Raw genomic sequence first — 16,361 nt, 5'->3', positions numbered from 1 at the left:
TGTATCATTAAAAAAACCTACTGATGTTACTCGCAGGCCCTTGTGTTTCCGTTCGTGCGCGAATAGACCGACCGTAGGATGCGTAGCCGAATGAAATAGAAATAAACGATAAAGCTGTTATCGATTATCGTGTAACGAATTAGAAACAAAACTCTCAGTGTGATTTTTTTCGAACGAACGCGACGCGCTTGTAATCCAACGTCGAAACTCGTAGCGGTAGAAAAAATAAAGTCAGGTCGGTTCAACAACACGAAGCTTTGTGCCAAAAATCTCACTTGAGCACGCACAAGTGTATCTTCGCAAACGCGAAATTTAGAAAAACACAGACGTACGTACGTTTTTCCCCAAGAGACAGAATAAAATAAAAAAGATGAATAATGAAAAAAAATGTTCAATATCTTCCGAACACTCGACCGACAAATCGAGATAAGTGTCTTCTTCTCATTTATGTGAAATATCTCTTTGGAGAAAGATTTTTATTGCCGCGCATTTAATCGCGAACGTCGTAAAGTTCGCTTCAGTCGCGGAAAGATGTCAGTTGTCGAAAAAGTTACGCGCGCAAATACAGATACTTTTTTTTTTTTTTTACACACGTCCGCGTTTTCGCAATGCGGCAAAATCCACACGCTCTCCCGCTCTCTTATCGCGACACTCGCGTTAAATCTCGTTTTTTTTTTCCGAGGGAAAGAGAAGAACTTTGATATCAGGAAACAGTCCGCTATTACAAAAAACACGCGTAACGTAAAACAGTATAATTCCAGCCGGCCTGAGTGCAAAATCCTACGTGATGTTCTTTTGTTTTGCGCGCGCAGGAAATATGTATTAAAAGAGACACCCGGACGCGGAGAAAGAAAGAGCAAAGAGACGAAGCGCACGGTAGGACGTGTAAGGGGGATGCTGCTCCCCTACACGTTCGCTCCGTATACCGTTTCTACGCTCGACTCGCACAGCCCTGATATAATGACGACGCTCGAGCGACAAACTCACACAAAGGATCTAGCTTGTAAGGGGGCAAACAATAATTATCACGCCGTCGTAAGTCTCGTATATCTCGTAGCGAAATCCCGTTGCACGCCCGCCACAAAAGCCGGCCGAGCGCGCGCGTGTTGAGCGGATATAAATATTATTAATTGTTACAATGTTGAAGCGCGATTATATAGACAGGGAGACCGAAAAAGTGATTGTTAGAGCGATCGGCCGATTCTGGCGAGTCGGCTTCTTTTGTGGTTCGGCCGATGACGGTTTTCATTATGTTCCTGTACATAGATATACATAAACGAAAGTGTAATCTCCGCTTAGAGATGAATATGTGACGAATACACACACATATACACATATACACACACACACAAACACATTCCTAGTTATTATCAGAAGGAGAGAAGGTCGACGAGCGACAGCCCTCTCTGTCCTCTCTCTTTTTCTTCTTCTATTTCTACCTATTTCCACTTGAAGAACGCAAAGCGACGATTGCTTTCCGGATTTTCAAAAAGTTTCTACTTTTTATGTGCGTCTGTCGCTTGCTCGAAGTAATAGCGTTTTCTTCTTAATCTTCAGAGAGACTTTTATATATATATATATATATATATATATATTTGTCTTTGATATGAGGCCACCTTCTGTGCGAGGCGGTGGGTTTCTGCGCAATAAAACGATATATACTTCGCATCCCACACAGTGAGCACACAGTATTCCACCTAGTTTCCATTATCATTCAGTTTAGCATAGTTAAGAACTTTGCATTTTTAGCAGCAATATCACCGTGTTCCGGCGCATACAAGCGCAACTTTGTGTGTGTCACAGTTTCGCAAAAACTTTTACTGACACACTTAAGGGCAAATTGCGAATACGTAGACTCGCGTGTTCTTGCAGCGCGCGCCGTATTAAACGTGACAATTTCAAGGTTTGTTTTTTTTTCTTGTACAACGCCTCGTATGTATAATCTTAACAACACATTTCAAAATATATTGATTTTACTTTAAATCGGACAATGGCGTTAAGCAAACGACACAAAAATAAACATAATATGTTTTTGTTATATGAAAAAGGTGTTCGATAAATAGCGCATATGTATTTTCTCCGGTGATGTCGCCGCAAAATTAAGAAGAAAATGCTAAAATCACTTCGACGGGGATTCACAATAAAAAAAAAAAAAAAAAAAATCTCGAGAAAGGTATTCCAAGTTTATTCGATCGATATTCGACGAGCGAAGGTAAGGTACGGTCGAATGTGCGATTGCATGACAAAAAAACCCCTCTCTTTTAGATCGACGAAACAAACAAAGAAAGAGTGAAGCACATGAGAAAAACGTGAGAGCTGCGAATCGCTTTTAATGTGCATCATAACTCGCTAACGTAGTGTTACTCTAAATGTTGCTACATTTAATATGTAACTATAGATTGTGTTTTAACTTGTAAAAAAAAAAAAAAAAGAAAACGACAAACCAACAAAAACCGGCGAGGAGTCTTTGTTTATCACTTGGAAAAAAAATTATTGTCAATTAAGAATAAAAAGTTTAGTTTACTTGCTGATACCTGATAACTTACCGAACACACATGCGCTCCTTTTACGCCCACACACGTAATTTTGGTTCGGGAAAAAAAGTACCACTTTATTCCACTTTACATTACACGTCGTGCGGTTTTCGTAATATTTCCCTTATTGTGATAAATTAGATTTCAAGTGTACGAATAAAAGGCGAGAAGTATGTCGGGTGTCTTCTTAATCCTAATCCTGTAAACGTTTTTTTTTGTGGTATCCTGTAAACCCTGGACATTTATGTCTGACGCGATTTTTTTATTGGTTAAAAAAGACGCAAAATTTCGTTGCAAAACTTGATGAAAATTGATTCAACATTCCATATTAAGGAAATAACATTAGTTTTGATGTATTCCTTTTTATTTTTTAGAAATACGCTTTTACTAAAAATTAATTAATTAATAAGATGTTTCTCGTTTTCAAGAATCGCTCGGACATTAATGTCCGGGGTTTATAGAATTAGGGTTAATTTACAAAACTTATATATATAGTATCTTATACCCTCTCACTCTCATTACTTAAAATACGATTATAAGAGTATCATGTCTGTATAAATACTTATTGTATAAAAAAAATGTACTATACGCATGCGCAATAATTAATATTTCTAAGTTATATGTTTCACCGAATTTGATTAGCTGTTGAAAAATCATATATAAATATATTGTACGTAACAAGTTTCTATATATTTTAGTTGTACATACAAATACGTAAAAATTGCCGGATATAACGAGTAGGTTTCGGCGTTTGCTAAATTATAAAATATAGCACTTAAAGAGCTCGCTCGTACTTTTTCCTTTTTTTTTCTCGCGCGAAGTATTTATTTCTCGCCTAGGGCGAAATTTTCAATCTCTTAATTCGGCCAATCATCGCCGTGGATATCTCACGAATATCGTGCTGTAAAGCGCACAGGCGTTTCCAATTAATTCAGTTTACCGTGAGTGCAATAAAGTCTAATTACGCCGGCAAACTGCCCGTGCTAAACCGTCACAGGCACTTTCCGAGAGTGCACTGTGTGTCGGCTATGATATTTCATTTGCAGGCGCGTACGTATAATTTTTGAACAGAGAACAAATAAAACCCGGTTGGAGGAGCACCGAATCGCAAGGGTGATACTGTGTTGCAAAAAAAAAACACTCTCTCTCCAGAAACGCACACATTGGCGAGACGGAGACAGCGCGAGAACGGTGAAAATAAACTAGGTGTTGCGCTCTCGATTTAATGCTCCGCTAGTAAATCGCCAGTTTACACTAACGATAACTGTACCTTGTGTGCAACGAGCATGACGATCCCGCGCGCTTCCATCGCTCTGGCGAGTTTTTTTTTTTTTTATTTTTGTTTTTGTTTTGCTTGTTTGAAGATTTGCAACTGTGAAGCTTATTATTCGAACATACGATAAATTTAATTATTTATAGTAATAACTTCACAAACATAATAATCACTAATGCATGTGCCGCACTCTTTTGCATTCGTGATATACTCGCGCGATGTGATAACGGAAGTAAATAACTTTCATTTGGAAAACCGTAAATAATAACTTCAATGCTGTTAATACGCAAATGCGCGCAAAACGAAACATATTTGCGTAACGCTGTTTTCTCTCTGTCTCTCTAATTTCCGTATCCCGTTGCTCGCACACATTGTTTATTTAATTCTCATATTTTAAACATTTGTCCCATTTAGCTAGCGGGAAAAAACTTTTTTCACAAACTCGTTGAAGTAATCTTTAAAATAATTGAAACGATAAAAATTATGTCATTAACAAAATACACATTGCGCGCGAACGTAAATAAAAATTGAATAACGTGAGTAAGTTAAGTCGTATTAATAATTTTTCGATGAAGTTGTATTAATAATTTTTACAAAATTGTATTTAACTTTTTGTGACTTGTAACATTGAAATATAAGTCACAAGCGAACTAACATATTCTATTTACAAGAATACGCGCGATTCAATTACACAGTCGAAACTTCTTGTTGCTTGAGGAACATATTACGTGATCTTTTTTTTCTGATCTAACGCGTTATATCTCATGTTTTTTCAGGATCTGGAATATATAAGTATCTCAAATCTGTCACTCTTTTTCTCCCTGAATATAGCACGCAGCGGCGTGTGTATTATCGACTTCGTCGTCTATAATCCTTCCTTCTTTGTGCGCGACACGGGTAACCAGATCAAGACGTCCGATTCTATTTGACGCGGAAACACCGTCGCGGATACACCGTCTTCCGCTTCCGCCGTAATGGATTCAAGGATCCTTCCGTGTACCGCAGGGAACCACTGTCTCTCCTTAGCGAGCACTTCCTCATCGCGCGAGACTCACCCCCAATCGTGACGGATCCTGTTCATATATTTTATATATATATATATATATATGTATGTATATATCTTCTGGCAAGTCTCCTGCACTTGCTCGCCGGCTCCTTTGCCACTTGCTCCTTTTTCCGTCGCGTACAGGAGACTATGCTGCTTTTGAGGAATCGTCGCGAAAGGATCCCAGGGGAGCTTTAAAGAAGCCGGCCGGTTTAAAGCGATTGCGCTATTCCCAATGGTAAGGTTTCTACCAAGGATCTGAATAATATCGTTTTCTCCTTTTCTTCCGCGTTTTTTTTCTGACTGCTCTCTCTGTGTTCGAGCGATCGCTTTCTGTTTTCCGCTTTCTCGCGTTCGACGTCAAATGCCAATCGTCTTTACGCTTTGATTGCCTCCCGAGCAACTATATAGTAAAAGAATACAGCGAGAGAGTATCGATGTATATCGAATCGTTTTTATTTGACGATTGTTTTAATTCGAGCACGTGACTCCGCGCAGATCCGCTTACACATCTTCCCATGTTTAATCTCACCGATTACGGTAAGTAATTAATTTTAATGCAAATTACCGGTGGAAAAATTAAATATGGAAACGGATCCGTGCGGATCACGTTGTTTATACCGATTTCCGAACGTGTACACACGTTATCGATGCTCGCCGTTATAAACAATATTTTCTCTCTCTCTCTCTCTCTCTTTCTCTCTCCCTCGTTTTCGTCATTTATTTCTCGCGAGTTTCACCTACATATTTCCGCGATTTTAATCGCTTGCGATTAACTCGACTAAAATTAGATTTAATCCACGTTGCGTCGTGCAACGCCATTTATGAACAGAGGAGAGTTTGCGGTAGGGAAAATATTCTTTAGCGCTATCTCGGTTTTCTGATTTTCTCTTTAACGTACACGCTGACACAGTAGCTTGACCGAGTTGTTGAATTACCTCAATATATATGTATATATACATATATATATAATATACACACACACATAGAATGTGTGTAGAGAACACGATGGGCGCGATAAATTCTCGTTCTTTTTACCGAGCAAGCGAGTATTTTCGCTCGATCGCAAATTCACCGCGGCGGTATCGCATTTTCATTTCCCTCGGATTTTTATATCCCCGCGAAATTATCTCCGGCGAAGATTTGCGCGCGATCGAACCTTCCTGCTCTCACCCGCGCGGACACTACTCCCGCCCGTCGTAGAGGCGCGAGCTTTATACCCTCCTACGCCGCGGAAGTCTCGGTATTACGCGCGAGTATTTCGTGTAAGTATCGCGTAACATGCACACTTTACATGCAAGATCGGGAATGATGAAGCGCGCCGCGCGTTTCCTCATATATGTATGCATAACCCCCACGTTACTCGCCGGCAAGTAGAACGTTATGCTTCGTGTCCTTAGATATTCAGATTTCACACAGGCGCTTTGTCTTTCGAGGCAGAAAAATATAACGGAGCGAGAAGTAAATCGTCGTCATACTTACGTGTTGCATTAAAGCCTCCCTGTCTCTCTCTCTCTCTCTCTCTCTCTCCTGGAAAAAGTATACTCCGCTGTCTTAAAATAAAGAAAAGCTTGTGAAAAATTTCAACCCTGCATCTCGGCGCTGTTATATACCGCTGTAAAGCATCGCCGCGCTTAGACCGTTGTTAAAATATTTATTATAAGAGAGAGAGAGAAAGAGAGAGAGAGAGAGAGAATATTATTATACAAACGATTATTTGTAATATTTGTAAAAATATCTTGGAAATATGCGGTGTAATACGAGCGATAGCGAAATGTGACTCTTCCGGTATCCTCAAAAAATATTTCTATTAAAAGTAATATTGCAATTTGTATTATATCCTCTTACATTTGTTTATATATTGCTCTTCTCTCGATTTGAATGCTTTTCATGCATTCGGAATGACCTCTTGCCGTAAACATTAATATGAACCAACGTGTATTTGCGAAAAACATAAGCAGAGATATATTTTGCAATATAACTCCGACTTTATTTACATGTTATCAGACGTATGACCCTTTTTGTAAAGAATTTTCCATTGGGAATTTTTTTTGTCATATAATGATGTATATTTATGACATAAATATTCAATGTTTTTCTCTTCTGCGCAAAAACATCACTCTGTTTTGCCAGGTCTTGATTATACTTCGCATATTTGTGTATGTGTGTTTATGTGTGCGCGTGCATCTTCGCTGTCGATCGCCTCACACGTTCGTTGAACTTTAGAATCAATTTGCAAGTGTTAAACACTGAGCCAAGAACGCTCTCCTCTTCAAGACTCGTGTAATTGAACTCGATTCGAATTAATGCCGAACAAAATTGTAGAGTAGGCCGGTTGCCACGCTTTAATTAAGATTGTCACCTTTTCGTCTCATCCTCTTCCCCTCTTCCTTCTATACGTTGTATCGCGTTACTCTTGTTTCCGTCCCTTTCCCGTCACCTTCTCCTTTTTTCATGGAGAAACAGCGGTAAAAAGCGCCGGGATAATGACTATGCATAAGGACGCGCAAAGGATTTCATATAAATGATAATGTTCCGGGTAGTTCCTTCCGCTTTTGCTTCCATGAGTGCGACTCAAAGGAATTACCAATTTGGACGTAACTTGAAATTGGTCGCATGAAAAATATTAAAAGTATACATTTAAAAATATTAAAAGTACATGTACTCCGGACCACAGTATTGTTTCGCGACGATATATAACGTTTTTACAAATTTTTTGATAACAGATGCAAACGAATGCTTTAAAGTAGTTTCCGAGCGACACTTCTATTCAAAAGTGAAATCTAGCGTCAGTACACAAAATTATATGGTTAACGATACTGCACTGTCTTTTATTGAAACCAAATGATCTCGCGGCTTGAGTGCGAGGGCTGTGAGCGTAAGATCCCGAGTTTCGAATCCGCACGTCGGATTTTTCCGGGCCAGTTTCTTTCAAGTCGAATTTATCGATTGAAAAACCGAAATGAATCGGGTCTTCAATCCAGCTTGAATTGATTATGAAAGCGTGGAAGAGGAATGTAAGAATAAATGTGAAACAAATATTGTAACCCTGAGGGGAATCAATAAAAATTCTTTATATATACCGCATAATAGGGTGTACATACGTATAGCAAAATAGGCTGTTTGGATGTATTCGGTATAAGGAATGTATGTTAATAACGCCTAATTTGATTGTAAATGTCTTGTTTGACAATCGGTCAATTTCTTTGAAATTGCGACATTAATTGTAAATTATCATTGTTAACATTCCATTTAAGTTTTATTAAATTCTATAGAAAAGTGGTTTTGTACGGGAACTACTTTAAATGGTTTTGATCGTATTGATTGTAATTCAAGAAAAACGTAATGTATTAAACATCATACATATACCCACACGCGCGTACAAACACAACGAAGTTTTTTTTCAATAATAACAATGATACTCATTGTATCTCTGTTTTTTTGTTATAAACTGGCTATTAAAATATTTCAGCAGCGAAGCGTTTCTCGCTGTTTTATGTACGAATAATTTTGTAACCATGTTACTCAGACATGCAACTGGCAAGCAATTAAAAATACACACTATAGATTCGCTTAATAACTGTTTTCGCACGGTTCATTTTTTTTTTTTTTTTTAATATTTTCTCACTCGCAATTAACAGCTGTCATTTTCGAAACTTATTTTATTTAGTTATTTATTTTTATACAAGAGGAAACTCTCTCTTTCTCTCTTCCTCTTTTATTTTCCAATCCAACGGGATATACGAAAATATAAATTATAAAACCTCGCCGAGACGATATAATTCAAACAACACTAGTAACATTTATTAAGCGATAGGCGCGAGTGTTACGGAGTTGCGCGCTTGTTGTCGCTATCTCTGAAAGTTAGTTAATTAACGTGGCATTAAAAAAGAACTTTTTACGAGTTGCGTTAAAAGAGCCAACGGATTTTATTTAATCCATTTATATTTTCATTCAAAAAAGCAAGTTTTAATATCCGCAACAAACTCGCGTGCGTTTTTTTTTTCGACATAATTAAAAAAAAAAGTGTACAAAAAATCACGGAAGATTATTTCTCGACCATTCTCGATTCGAAATGATTTCGAGCCTCGCATTTCGCCGGTTGGTTTCAGGAGAACAAAGCTGATGTCGCATTGCTCTCGGAACTCTTGTGTGAAGTCCGGAAGCAACAATTCCGCACGGCTATTCACAAGGACAATTCGAAGTAATGCACGAGCGTACACACGAAGCTCGGAGTATGAGTGTGCACAAATTTCGGTGTCAAATCTAATTACCAAGCGGAATACGTAAGCAGGCTCCTGAGAATCGGCTCTTTCCATTCTCCAACTCTCTCTCTCTCTCTCTCTCTCTCTCACTCACTCTCTTCTCTCGCTGTGTGTAAACTAAACTTCGTAATTTCCAAAATTCCGACGACTGTGGCGGCCAAGGCGTTTGGCATTAAGAACTTAATTCGCCACGTACGCGAGAAGCCGGGGCATTTCCCGGGGTGGTAATCATCCCTTGGTGCACTTAATGGAAACGAATTGTACTTTTAACACACACTACGGATACGCTATTGTGTGTGCGAGTTCGGGACGAAACTTCGTGAGTATCAAGCGAACATTTACGCGCGCACTGCACTTAACACTATTCTTTTCCGGCGCAGCTGCACAACTGTCAGATAAATTGCATTGTTTTGGATTTCAATGCCGATCTGATAATTACTGTAGAGTTTTTAATACAACCTCTGAATTCATTTCCTCAAACACCTGCAGTGCTAAGCACTCAGATTAGTGTGTTACAAGAGTGAATAATTAAATGTGTCTGGATTAAATCTAGGCACGCGAATCGCCAAAGATATTCGAAACGACGCGACTTCTCTCGACGACAGTTAGGACGAGACTGTGTCTTCGTCTTTAACGGGCTTATGTCCAAATCCGCCTAGAATGTTTTAACAAAAATAGTCGAGATTATAAACCGTCGTCTACAGCTCAAGCTTATTTGGAAATACAATCCGCTTATCTGTTGTTTCAAAACGGACAATAACGCGAGCGAGATACTAATTTTCAAAATTACCGTTTTTTTCGCTCAATAAAAATCCTAAAAAAAACAAAAAAGAAAAGATATTTTAGTGCTGATACGATTACGCGATTTGGCATCGTAATGGCTGCACATTTGGCGCGAACGAGAGAGATCTAAATCTTGAAAGAAACCATATTCACCGAGTGAGTGTGTCGTTTGCCGGAAAACGTTGCTGCCACCGAAGCGCGTCTTTAAATGTCGCGTTCGCGCGCTATGTACTACTTGTTTCCGCGAGAGAAACGCGGAAACGCGCGCGGCAACAAATCACGCTCGCGAGCGTACTCGTTCCCGCGGCTGTGTTTGATGTATCGCCCCGACCGGGCCGGTCGGTCGGTCGGCTTGAATGCGAACGTATATGGCATGTATATGGGGGACTGCTGTTCAAGCCGGACGAGTGGATGCGCGCGTTATCTGTGGGAGTGCGTGAAGAGAAGCGCAGCGAGAGGAGACGTCGGAAATATTTTTTTTTTTTTTCTTTCGTGGCGTATGTGTCTGTCGATAGCAGCGACGTTCGAGGAGGATCTCGGAAAGTGAGCGCCGCACTCGTGCCACTACTGTCGGGGATCTATAACACACCGTTGAAGCTGAGTAGTGGCAGCTTGAGTGCTCGCTCGTCGCTTTGCCCGCAAGCGGAGATGCATTTTTTGTCACTGGTATTAATCATCCGTATAGTATATCATTTCTTGCGTGTGTACACACACTTCGTTGAAGATAGAAGATCTCGCGAGACAGATTACAAAATTAAAAATATAAGATTGGAAGATAAACATGTTAAACGAAAAAATATACATGCAATATATCGTCGCCTTATGCAGTTTGTAAAAGCTGGATCTGGTAAAATGGATTCTCCCGAAACGCGTATATCGCATCTTCCGCAACTACACGTTTCGCACGTAATCTCGATATATGAGAAAGCCAAAACGAAACGAGCGCGATACGAAAATTTATTACTCGCTGAAGAGCGCTCGCTTTCGATATTTCTTGAAAATCGAGCTGTGTTAATGACAAAAATACGATTCGGCGTAGAGAGCATATTCGCATTTGCGTGCTCGTCCCTCGCATTTTGCCACCCGTGATGCACTTAACGAAACGTCCTGCGTTCGAGTAGCGATAGCCACGTCGAGATCCCGATATCGTCGCTTGATGACATTCACGAAAGTATATATATAATAGACTGATATATAATACCATGATACGTAAACATCAAGAAGCTTGTTTTCTCGGTCATCTGCGTCCGATGTTGCTTGTGAGGATATTTGTGCGTATGTGTGCGAATAAAATATTTTTATCCTCTATAGCAGGCATGTTAACTAAATAGATACATAAAGAGAGAGAAAGACAGAAAGACAGAGAAAGGTATACTATTTTATTTGTTACTTTAAAAACATTTATGAACAAATTTATGTTTTGCATAAATATCGCATCTTAATATATTTTTATATCATATTTTATCTGCTGTCTCTAACACACATTCCTTCTCTCTCTATCGAGACATACACACACACATCTTCAACTTCCGCTTGATACGAAGCTTAAAAACTCCCAATAACGATTAACGCGCACGCATCATCATAGTATTCCGATTTGTTCGGATTATCTCCCGAAAACGACAGAATGCAACAGTTCGTGATCGTCCATCAGGAAGTTCCATTTTTGTCCCGCACGTCTGTGCGCAGGAGAAGAGAGAGGGGTTTCACCCATCGATTACCGGACAGCACACAATGTCGATAACAGCGGCCGGGAATGATTTCCGGTTAATATCTCCCTGCCGACCGGCCCGACCGAGTAGATATAATTAAAAACCTCGGCGTTCTCTCTGCGGATCGGCCACCGCCGCGAAATTGCATGTAAAATTGGGCCGAGTCGGCCGCACGCGCTCGCAAACTCGCTGCAACGTGACCGTTTACAGTAACGTTGATATACCGCGCGGCCGGTCGTACCGCAAAACCTCAACGTGAACTCGCCGTGTAGGTAGGTAGGTAATTTTGTAGAGGGTCAGTTGGAGGAATCAAAGTGGCGAGCAGCGGGGTTACGTTGGGGTTGCACGTCGGGGTGCTCGCCAACTGCGTGGGGTTGACAAGAGAGTTGCAGCGAGAAGAGAAAGAGGGGAAAAAGAGGATGAGATGGGAGGAGATGGAGAAGAAGAAGGAAGAGAAAGAGTGGAGAAGAGAGAGGACAGAGAGGCTAAATCTCGAATTCGGGACGCAGGTGTCAAGTGCAGTTCTCCGGTATTTCTCTACCGCCAAACACGTCGCTTTTAACCGCGACTCGCGCTACTTCACTCGCGCACGCGCTCGAGATGAAGTACACACGTATACACACGTTTTGACTTGCGGCTGTTTCGCGGCACGAAGAACGGTTTTCGAGGTAGCCCCGGGGCTCTCGGAGTAACCGAGCGTCACCGAGCTCCGTGCGTGTCGGAAAACATCAACAATTCTCGAAATGCCACCAACGTGATATGTAACATGCGTAGGCGCGCCACACACGCCTACACATTTAATATTCTTCAGGAAAATGAAACACGCTTTTACGAACGTTTACGTTATTTCGGCTTGGGTTACTGTATACTTTTGATATATCGTATATTTTTATACTTTCTCCCTCTTGTTTCATTCTTCTCCGTCAGTCTCGAGAATCGCGGAGAGTAATAAAATTGAATTGATACATATACGAATCTCGCGTCATTGCCGAACGTGTATTGCGCGCGGTAAGCTCATCGCACGACGAACGCTCGCGCACTCGTGCTGTTCGAGTGTGAGATTTCAACGGGGGATCATAGCGGGGTTGAGAACAAATATTGACAGTAAATTTGTTCGCGCGTGACCGAACGTAGGCAAAAACCATCAAGAGAGGGGAAAAAGAGACATTCTGATAACATGTTTACAAGGGAGAATGCAAAACGTCGAGGCGGTTCTTCGAGTTTCCCTTCTTTTTTCCGTTGTGTTCCATCGTCACGCACTCTTCCTCTCTCCCTCTTTCTTTCTCTTCTCGAAACGTTGCAAAAGACCTCACTGCGCGTCTCTTCTTTCTTTCATACTCCCTTCGTGCATCAGCATCGGAAACTATTTATATCTATTTCGCCCACGTCGTGACACACACAACCGGTGGCTGCAAATGTCACGTCTCGCGAAAAACGTTCCTCGTCTCAAATGGCGCGTTAGCGGTAACACGAGCGTCAGACGTGGTGGACCGAATGCAATACATCGAATGATAAACCGCGCGATCGGAATAAATCGGTCTACGTTTCGTGTATGTCGAGGGACCGCGCGCGTGAATTATGTCGTTAACCGTCGATACGCGTTTAGACTCGACGGCACACGAACAACACAAACGACCACCGCCGCGAATAATATATTCCTGCGAGATGTTGGAATATTCTAATCAAATCGAAATTCGATCGAATGAACGAACGAGCCAGCTCGGAGTGTACACATTAAATATGTGCCGTTTAATATTTTATTACATTGATTTTTATGTAACGCTGTTATTTGCATTATTTTTCGATCCGTCGAAAAACACAGAAAACGTGCGTAACGTACTTCAATTATCGAAAAAAGAAATAAATTTTCTTTTTACATTTTGACAATTTGTGAAAGTCAACGTAATCGCTTTTTCTTCTCAAGCTGCAAATATGTAATGATTATCCGTGAGTCACAGAAAATTGAAATCGATTGTGGCATAATTGCAGCGTTTCCGAGTTGGACGATTATCAGGTCCACTCGAGAACGGTTGGTTAAACTGGACCGCGCGCGTACGCGGAGTATTAATATTTCATGAAATTAATAATTATCGGGCTTTGTGTTTATATCAATTAAACAGCTGAAATAATCATGAACCGATAGGACGATTCATAAACAGAGAGAGAGAGAGAGAGAGAAAGAGAGAGAGAGAGAAAGAGAGAAAGAAAGAGAGAGAAAAGAGCGAGCAAGTAGAGGATTAAAACATGCACTACGCCACTTGTGCGAGGCGCGAAATGCGCGCGTGTTTGTGCACGTTGACACATTACAATATATGCTAATAAAGTAATATGCGCTCACACCAGCGTGCGTAATGTAGAATCGTTTTAATGCTTTCGCGGTTGGCGCAAACTTACACAAGGGGGGTTAAGTTATTCGCATTCCGCAAGCCCTTTCTCCCACGAAGGCGCATAAGCTTCCGTGATAAAAGGACGCACAGAAGCGAGAAGACGAATAGAGAGAAAGATCGTGAACGGGAATTCGGCGATGCGCCTGAGAATTACTCGGTGCCGCGGCGGCAAGAAGTTCGTAATTTTCCGCATTGCCGTAAGATAAACTGCGCTATCGCGCGAGCGCTCTACTATTAAAAGGGTGTAATACAGCGCATTATCAAATAAGCGAAAACCGCCGTTTCACTTCTATCTTCCTTCCCGTCTCGTCATTTCATCACGCCGCGGCTGCGCTACAATTGCAATTTAGGATTTGATGGAGCTGTCAGTCGGGAAAAATTGTTTATATAAAAGTTAAAACAAAAAAAAATACATATATGTATATATGCTACGTTATACAAGTGTTTCAACTGTTCACTTGACGGTAAAATCATCAATTTAAATCTTCGTGATAGAACGCATCAATTTTAACAGAGACAAGTTATTAAAATCTTAAGTATATGCAATTAAGTACACAATTAAGTATACAATTAAGAATATACAATTGTATATGTGTGTTTGTATAGCACATTTCAATTAAAAAAATATATAAAACTGATAGGAGGATTAAAATTATATTGCTATATCCGATCAAAAACACGGATCAATTATTGACTTTTGTTGTAAAATAAAACTGTAAGAAAAACACACGTGCGATTTTTTTGCACGGTAAACTAATTGTGCGGCGTAAAAACTTTTACACCGCAGATGGAACACATTTATTTATACACACATAGTGATGTATACATTTAGCGAGCGGTTATTTTAGCGTGACCGTTTTAAAACCGCGCGATGAAAAAAATTGCTCCTACGTTTTAGGCCTAACAATTTTTTCGATGCTGGAAGATGCTTGGTATACAATTACCTGAGTGCTTTTATTACATTGTTTCAGATTTTGTAAACAATATTTGTGTCTGTTTATTTACTCTTGCACATATGTGTAACTATTTTTTCATTAAAATGCAAATGCGCGCTTCGTACACTATTAGTATTTGTATGTACATGTTGCTAAACGTCAAATATGATGTCAGACATAAATATTTAAAAACTAAAAGCTATATTTACTTTTTTATTTACAAGAGTTTTGAAAATTGAAAAAAAAAGGAAGAATTTTATAGAATAGAAATAGAAAAAGAAAGAATTTTAGACAAATACACAGCGTGATAATATCAGATTAACATAAACAATTATTTTGTATGCAAGATAATAAAATAGATAAGAAAAATGTCAACCATATCAATCAAAACTGTCAGTGAAGAAATGTCAGTATAAATGCGAATTTTCTCTTTCTTGTTCGCTTAGTTCATAAAACTTGCATTCTTACACAGAACATCTCATGAATCTTATATTTTACTAAAAGGACGGATAACAGTAGAGACATTCACGAGAACAGAATAGAGATTATGTTTCTTTCTCTCTCTCTCTCTTTCTGTCTTTTTAAAAACTCGAACCGAGATATTTAAAACAAAAATACGTCTCAAATATAATTTAAAAGTAAAAATTTATTTTAGCTTTTAATTACATTTAAGATAATTCGTACGTTTTAACAAAAAGTTTAAAACAAACTTGACGTAAACTAAACCAGTTTATTAGATTTATATAATTCTCTTATTGATGTAGAATAAATAACTGATGGACTATAAATTATCGCGGAGGATATTCCACATTTACGTCAGTCTCAATTATTATTACGCTTAATTATAATAAATTATAAACCCGAATAAACCGTTGTAATATATACCTGAATTGCATTATAATCATCGTATTAATCTTTCAGAGCGCCAGGTATAAATCTCCGAGATCGACCCAAAAGTTCTAAATCAGTGTTTCTACTGGGTATTAATTTAGCGCGACATCTGAAGTCTATGAAAAAAACACTTTAGGATCTTAGACAATAGTAGAAATCATTAGCAACATCTTTCGTTTAATAGCTTTGAAAAGTTTGAATTTTTAAGCGCAAAGAGAATCTGTACAAGACGTTGGCATTTCGAAAAGTAAGTAAATTGTTTTTCAGTTTGTGCACGTTTAATATAGTAAAAACAATATGTTGTTATTTTAATAATGTTACCAAAATATATGTACATTTATAGCGATTTACCAAGTCATGGTGCGCAGAAACATTTCAAACGTTTCTTTGAAATTACTAGAGATTTTTTTCAATTTGTTCTTTTGATTGATGCAGAATCGTTCAACCTCTCTATAAAAAAAAAAAAAAAAAAAAAAAAAAAAAAAAAAAAAAAAAAAAAATTGGTTTTTGCGTAAATATTCAAACTTAAAGTCGCG

This window comes from Pseudomyrmex gracilis, unplaced genomic scaffold (genome assembly GCF_002006095.1).
Source record: "Pseudomyrmex gracilis isolate BER0280 unplaced genomic scaffold, ASM200609v1 scaffold_174, whole genome shotgun sequence".
Lineage (NCBI taxonomy): Eukaryota > Metazoa > Arthropoda > Insecta > Hymenoptera > Formicidae > Pseudomyrmex > Pseudomyrmex gracilis.
The sequence above is the reverse complement of the archived record's forward strand: the minus strand, read 5'-3'. Positions refer to the sequence as shown.